The sequence below is a fragment of the Pseudophryne corroboree genome, chromosome 4 (genome assembly GCF_028390025.1).
Source record: "Pseudophryne corroboree isolate aPseCor3 chromosome 4, aPseCor3.hap2, whole genome shotgun sequence".
Classification (NCBI taxonomy): domain Eukaryota; kingdom Metazoa; phylum Chordata; class Amphibia; order Anura; family Myobatrachidae; genus Pseudophryne; species Pseudophryne corroboree.
Window position 1 is genome coordinate 699,191,967 of NC_086447.1, and position 7,044 is coordinate 699,199,010.

A 7,044-nucleotide genomic window follows, 5' to 3' on the forward strand; every position below is an offset into this window, starting at 1 on the left:
TTAAAGATAAAAATGAGAATAATGGTTGAAGATAAAAATGAGAATAAACATTCTTAATTGATGTAATAAATGAGGTGACAGTGACACCTAAGATGAAAATATCAAAATTGGTTTCTACATCAAAAGAGAAAAAGATTTCTGATATAAGTCACAATGGCATAAGATATGACAACAATTTTTAGTAGACTTAGAAGTATAGGTCTATTGACCAATGCCAATTGTGATGAATTTATCCTGGTATCCTAGTAGAAGGTAAATTGCTAATTCTAGCTTTCTCATCAGCGATCAGCGTATCGGATAATGAATGTGAAATGTGTGCAAACCTGAAATCAGATGCACAATAGAGTCAATTATAGCTCCAACACTTCGGTTTTACATACACGGATAAGGATCTGTGGATATTCACAGGTAAGTAATATATTTAATATATTTAACAGGTCTGAGATCAGACAATTAAGAGAGGAAAAAAAGGTATGAAATTCAGTAAGGTCAAAGGTTGCTCCAGCACTTCTGCTTTTCACATTTGGATACAGATATCTATTACTGCACCTGAGATTCCCTAGTAGTCTCCCACCTAGGTACTATTCAGGCTCCTCACTGCTTAGCTTCCAAGATCAGGCGAGATTGGGCGTAACCAGAGAGATATGGCAGTAATATCACATGGATTGTGAATAAGAGAGTGTATGGTTATTGGCACATACCAAAAGAGCACTATAGCTATCCATTGAAATGCACAGTCTATCTGTTATTGTCGTATTACCGGGAATTTATATGACTGGCATTTTGGATGAGTGAGTACTGAATGAGTGAGGTATAGGAAACAATTAAGTACAGGGCCCGCCCCTTGTTGTCCGCCGCACCATACAATAATGGACAGTGGATGAGAAAGGCGGGTTACCTGTGCTTGTGGAAAATAAGTGTGGAATTACACAGGTATCTTAAAGTTTTCTTTATATAATCAAAGATCCAAGATAGGGATCACATAATCATATGTTATCCTAAGAAAGAATTGTTTCTCTTGTAGCAACTGGGGTATGGTTCAGAATTTTTTTTTGAATTGACCATCCACAGATTTTGGAAATGTGAAAAAGAGGTCTGAATATTAATGATAAAGTATATTACTTGTTTATCACAGTGGTTGACATAAAATAAAACAAAATGACAAGAAAAGAGAATTTAGCAAATTACCTGATGATAGATCAAAAATAAATATCAAATATCAAAATTTAACATGGATAATACGATACCAGGAAAGATGGTGGGCTGAACCGTGCACTGTTCAGCACCACATAACACAGACGGCCGTTTCACCTGAGGTGGCTTGTTCACTGTGAACAAGCCACCTCAGGTGAAACGGCCGTCTGTGTTATGTGGTGCTGAACAGTGCACGGTTCAGCCCACCATCTTTCCTGGTATCGTATTATCCATGTTAAATTTTGATATTTGATATTTATTTTTGATCTATCATCAGGTAATTTGCTAAATTCTCTTTTCTTGTCATTTTGTTTTATTTTATGTCAACCACTGTGATAAACAAGTAATATACTTTATCATTAATATTCAGCCCTCTTTTTCACATTTCCAAAATCTGTGGATGGTCAATTCAAAAAAAAATTCTGAACCATACCCCAGTTGCTCCAAGAGAAACAATTCTTTCTTAGGATAACATATGATTATGTGATCCCTATCTTGGATCTTTGATTATATAAAGAAAACTTTAAGATACCTGTGTAATTCCACACTTATTTTCCACAAGCACAGGTAACCCGCCTTTCTCATCCACTGTCCATTATTGTATGGTGCGGCGGACAACAAGGGGCGGGCCCTGTACTTAATTGTTTCCTATACCTCACTCATTCAGTACTCACTCATCCAAAATGCCAGTCATATAAATTCCCGGCAATACGACAATAACAGATAGACTGTGCATTTCAATGGATAGCTGAAGTGCTCTTTTGGTATGTGCCAATAACCATACACTCTCTTATTCACAATCCATGTGATATTACTGCCATATCTCTCTGGTTACGCCCAATCTCGCCTGATCTTGGAAGCTAAGCAGTGAGGAGCCTGAATAGTACCTAGGTGGGAGACTACTAGGGAATCTCAGGTGCAGTAATAGATATCTGTATCCAAATGTGAAAAGCAGAAGTGCTGGAGCAACCTTTGACCTTACTGAATTTCATACCTTTTTTTCCTCTCTTAATTGTCTGATCTCAGGCCTGTTAAATATATTAAATATATTACTTACCTGTGAATATCCACAGATCCTTATCCGTGTATGTAAAACCGAAGTGTTGGAGCTATAATTGACTCTATTGTGCATCTGATTTCAGGTTTGCACACATTTCACATTCATTATCCGATACGCTGATCGCTGATGAGAAAGCTAGAATTAGCAATTTACCTTCTACTAGGATACCAGGATAAATTCATCACAATTGGCATTGGTCAATAGACCTATACTTCTAAGTCTACTAAAAATTGTTGTCATATCTTATGCCATTGTGACTTATATCAGAAATCTTTTTCTCTTTTGATGTAGAAACCAATTTTGATATTTTCATCTTAGGTGTCACTGTCACCTCATTTATTACATCAATTAAGAATGTTTATTCTCATTTTTATCTTTAACCATTATTCTCATTTTTATCTTTAACCATTAAAATTCTTTCAGAATCTACTCTCAGATTCCTATGATAATAGTAGAGAGAGGTCCAGATTCTTTTTTGTCCTTCTCTTTTAGGACTATATATATATATATATATATATATATATATATATATATGTGTGTGTCTGTCAAGGTACTACATTTTTATCCTATTCTAATTAAAAGTTAAGTTTTATTAAAGCATGCCCCAACACAGAGTCTCTCTTTCCCTCCTTAAACATTACTATGTACTATTGACTCTGGGTGCACCACCAACCACAACAAACTCCTTGAATACCGTTTACAGGCATCTCTTATGTAAATGCACTGTTGGTCACAAGGGACAAATTTCATAGAGAGCCCTTTACAAAAAGATTAATTTTAGTCCTGTGCGGCACCAAATTAATCCTTTTCTCTTTCTTACTAATGAGGATATTTAGGATGAGGATGTTGTTTGTGTAAGTCAGGCAACAATGGAAGCAGTTATTGCCCGTTATAAGAAAAAGTCAATTGTCATGCATGGGCATAGAACCAACAAATCCACCTCAAATGTGTGGAATAGTTTTTACCCAAATCCTGAAAATTATCATGCCATCTGTACTATTTGTAAAACCACATTAAGTAGAGGTAGGGACTTTCACCATCGAAGAACTTCCACCCTGTTATGTCATTTGCAGCGAGCTCATGAAAAGTTTTTGACATCAGAAACTTGTGCTAAAAAAACCCTACTAGCACTCCAGCTAGTCTCTCAACTAGATACCAGCACCTGCAATCTCCAACGCAAACACCTTCATCCTCGATATGCTCAGTAATGATCACCTAGTGCTGCATCCAATTTGTTAAGGCTAGGTGACTCATCCCCTATCCAGGATTCCTCTAAAGAATCCTACAGTGCTACACCAGCTGCTGCTGGGGATGGATCTTAATCCCAGAATGGTACCAAGAAGACTACTAGTAGTATTGTGAAAAAACAATTGACTGTGAAACAATCCTTTGCAAGGGAAAGCAAGAACAGCTCTCACCCAGTCACACAACAGATCACTGACACCATCATGGCTATGCTAGTATTAGATCTGCATCCAATACCCGCCATTAATGCAGTGGGTTTTACATAGTTAACTGATGTCTTGTGTACCTGGTACCAAATTCCACCTCTTTTCCATTTTACCCAAACAGCCATTTCTCAGCTGTACAAGGATGTTAAAAAAAACTAATTATTGGCCTACAAAATGCCATTGTACCCACTGGATGGGTGAATCAATAAGAAGGCTTTTTGGAACCATGAAATCATCTTCAAACAGGTTTGCTAAAGCAAGTTCCTCCACCCATCCTAACCAAATTACTAAACTTAAACATGTTTTAAAAACAGTCAATATTGGAACTTATTAGTAGATTTATATGATACATCCTTTACCTAAATTATATTATTAGCATTACTGTACACATTTGATCTCATAAATATTTATGATGTCATTGTTTTTAGTTAATTATTTATTTTTATATAATTTATATGTGTAACACCCCAGGGTTGGCAGGAATGTGTAAGTGGTTGTAAAAGGTATCACAGAGGTTAGGTCGCTATGTGACAAACCTACCTCAATTATATTATTATCATTACTGTACACATGTGATCACATACATATTTATAATTTCATTGTTTTTAGTTAATTATGAATTTTTACATATAGATGGAGCCACCTTTATCTTGGCCTTAATAGGATTCGGTGAGCCAGGGCAGTCTGACTTAATCCCCTGCTGCAATTACTTAATCCCCTGATGTATTGTTCTCTCTGTATTGTATTGCAGCTGAGGACAATAGATGAAAGGCTTATGCTAATAAACCATGGTGTGCCTATGCACAGCAGATAAACCTAGATGAACGTGGCTCCATCTGTAATTTATATGTGCAACACCCCAGGGTTGGCAGATACGTCTAAGTGGTTGTAAAAGGTATCACAGATGTTAGGTCGCTATGTGACAGACCTTTTCCCTAAAGTGTTATTCCCTATACCTTGTCTGTAGTACCTTGCTCAGAGAGGTGCGATAGATGATACACAACAGTAATGAGACAGCAATTCCAACAGGATGCCATTTTATTGAGCTGCAATGAACTCTGGATTAAAGATGATAATTAGTTATTTGGCAAAAATTAGGCAAACACAAGAATAAGATGGCATCAAAGAAGATTGGTACATCACAATTGACTAGCTAACGACATGCAGAAACATTGAGTAATTTAGTAGGACAACCAATCTAATCACAGATATATTCATATTCCAATATAATTCAATAATGATGATGGTGGTGAGAAGAGTGAGAAAAAATACAATTCTCAACAACAGTTTCTATATTCCTAGCTTACCCTAACATGGATGTTTCAATCTTCACAGGCAAATAACATTGGGGCTCTCTATTTCCTGAAGTGCCACAGTTTTGCAATGGGGATGGAGGCACATGTAAGCACAATGAATCCTGGGTTAACAAGAATGTCACTATAACTCAATGTCTATGTAAAGAGTATGAAACTAGCAAAGGTATATTAGTGTCTCTCAACAAATGCACCTTACTTAGTGGTAAGGATTTCTTGGGTAAATAAACTCAGTCCTTTCCATGTAAACTAACTTAATTTCACTTGCACAAATGACTCAGTCTTTCTCCTTAAAGGTCACTAAATATGTATTTCAGCTGTTCGTGAACATAGTGTATTTATCTTAATACTGTAGCTGTATTCAAGCAGGAGCTGGCTTGTAAGGTGTTACTTTGTCAGACTGAATAACACTGCTTTTTCCCATTTACAATGTGCAGCGAGTGACAAATGGACACCTTTGCTTGGCACTTTGTTTGCTTGTTGCTCACAACATTAATAGTCTCTGTACTTACTCAGAACTTCTGTGGTAGAGGTACTCACTAGCTGGACCTGTCTCAGTGGTTCCTTGCTGCACAAGATTGCTGCAGTGTTCGTGCCTTTCAGTAGGCCTGTCAGTGTCGGTCTAAGGCTGCAATGTCTCACGCATGCTAACCCAGTTCTCTGCACTCCGGCAGCACTCCGCATCTTTTGCTCTGCAGCTCTGCTCCCACTACCTAGTGTGACCATATGGTTTGCATTTGTTACTCAGCTGCTGCTCCGCTCCTCACTCAGCATGTCCAGCACTCTATTCACTTCAATCAGACTCCACTCTTTTCTTTCTACAAGGCTCCTTAGAACCCAGACTCACTTGTCCAATCTGCACTCACTCATCTGGAACATGTGACCATACCAGGGTCCGACCTTAACCTTTGCTTTACCACCATGTGATTTCACCAGACTTCAGACACTGTAAGTCACTTTCTTTTTAAAGAGGCACACACATACTTTCAGGGGTGCCATACACATATTGCTGTAAGTATTAAATATAAGATAGAAAAAATGATTATAACATTGCATCCAAAGCTCAATTGCGCGTTTCATTTGGAGAACTCCAAGTGCTGATATAATGTGTTTTTTTTATCAAGTTGATGATGACTACTGCTGTACCTTTATTCCTGCCAAATCCAGATATGCTGACGGCCTCTTTAAAAGTTAGAAGCAAATACAGCTAAAGGGTACTAATTTATACCAGGACAAACCATGTTGCGATGCAAGCGGTGTAAAAGCAATTTCTGAAAATACTGCTTTATTCTTTATGCAACATGAAAATCCTGGCGGCTATGTTTTATCTGTAATTTTGACTTAGTACACATACTTCTCTCACTTATAAAACTGTCTACAAACTTTAAATCCCCCTGCCTGTAGCACAAAAAGGTTTAGCTAATTGCATTGTCTGACTGCAATTGTTCCTAACTCTAAATGGTGTACTTAAAATGTAATTTGATGCAGTACTTGACTCAATGGCCTGTGCGCATGACACACCATGCAACACGGTGTACTCTAATATGCATCCATTTTTCTAACTATCATAACTCTGGCGAATATAATAGATTTTTATGACTATTTTTAAATATTGATAAACTTTTGGCTCAATAATATTTGTTTTCATTTCATATGCCTTTGTTGATTGAAGTATGGTATTACAATAATCATTTTATCCAAATGGTTTTCCTTTTTTGTTTGTACTATACAATTATTTATTACCTTGAAGGATAAGTCCAGCTCTTACTAGAGTCAGACAAAGAAGTAGATGCTCATAGGCTGAGAAACTCTACTGCTGCACAGGGATAGTCACTCCCCAAATCAAGGAAGGTGTTTGTAAAGATAAATATTATTGGTTCTTATATGCTAACAATTATATTAGAACCAATTGCATTAAATAGGTGTTGCAGTGGACTCAATTTATTAGAAAGCACCTCGCACATGCTTAGAAGCAACAGTACAGTAGCAGTTCATCTGAAAAATGTTAAACTTTTTGCAATGAATT

General features: G+C 36.9%; 2 pseudogenes; one reads left to right on the forward strand and one right to left on the reverse strand.

The window, feature by feature from the left end:
- Positions 1 to 537: 537 nt before the first annotated feature.
- On the reverse strand, positions 538 to 656 carry LOC134913166 (5S ribosomal RNA; annotated as a pseudogene).
- Positions 657 to 2,003: 1,347 nt separating this feature from the next.
- LOC134913167 (5S ribosomal RNA) lies at positions 2,004 to 2,122 on the forward strand (annotated as a pseudogene).
- The last annotated feature ends 4,922 nt before the right edge of the window (positions 2,123 to 7,044 follow it).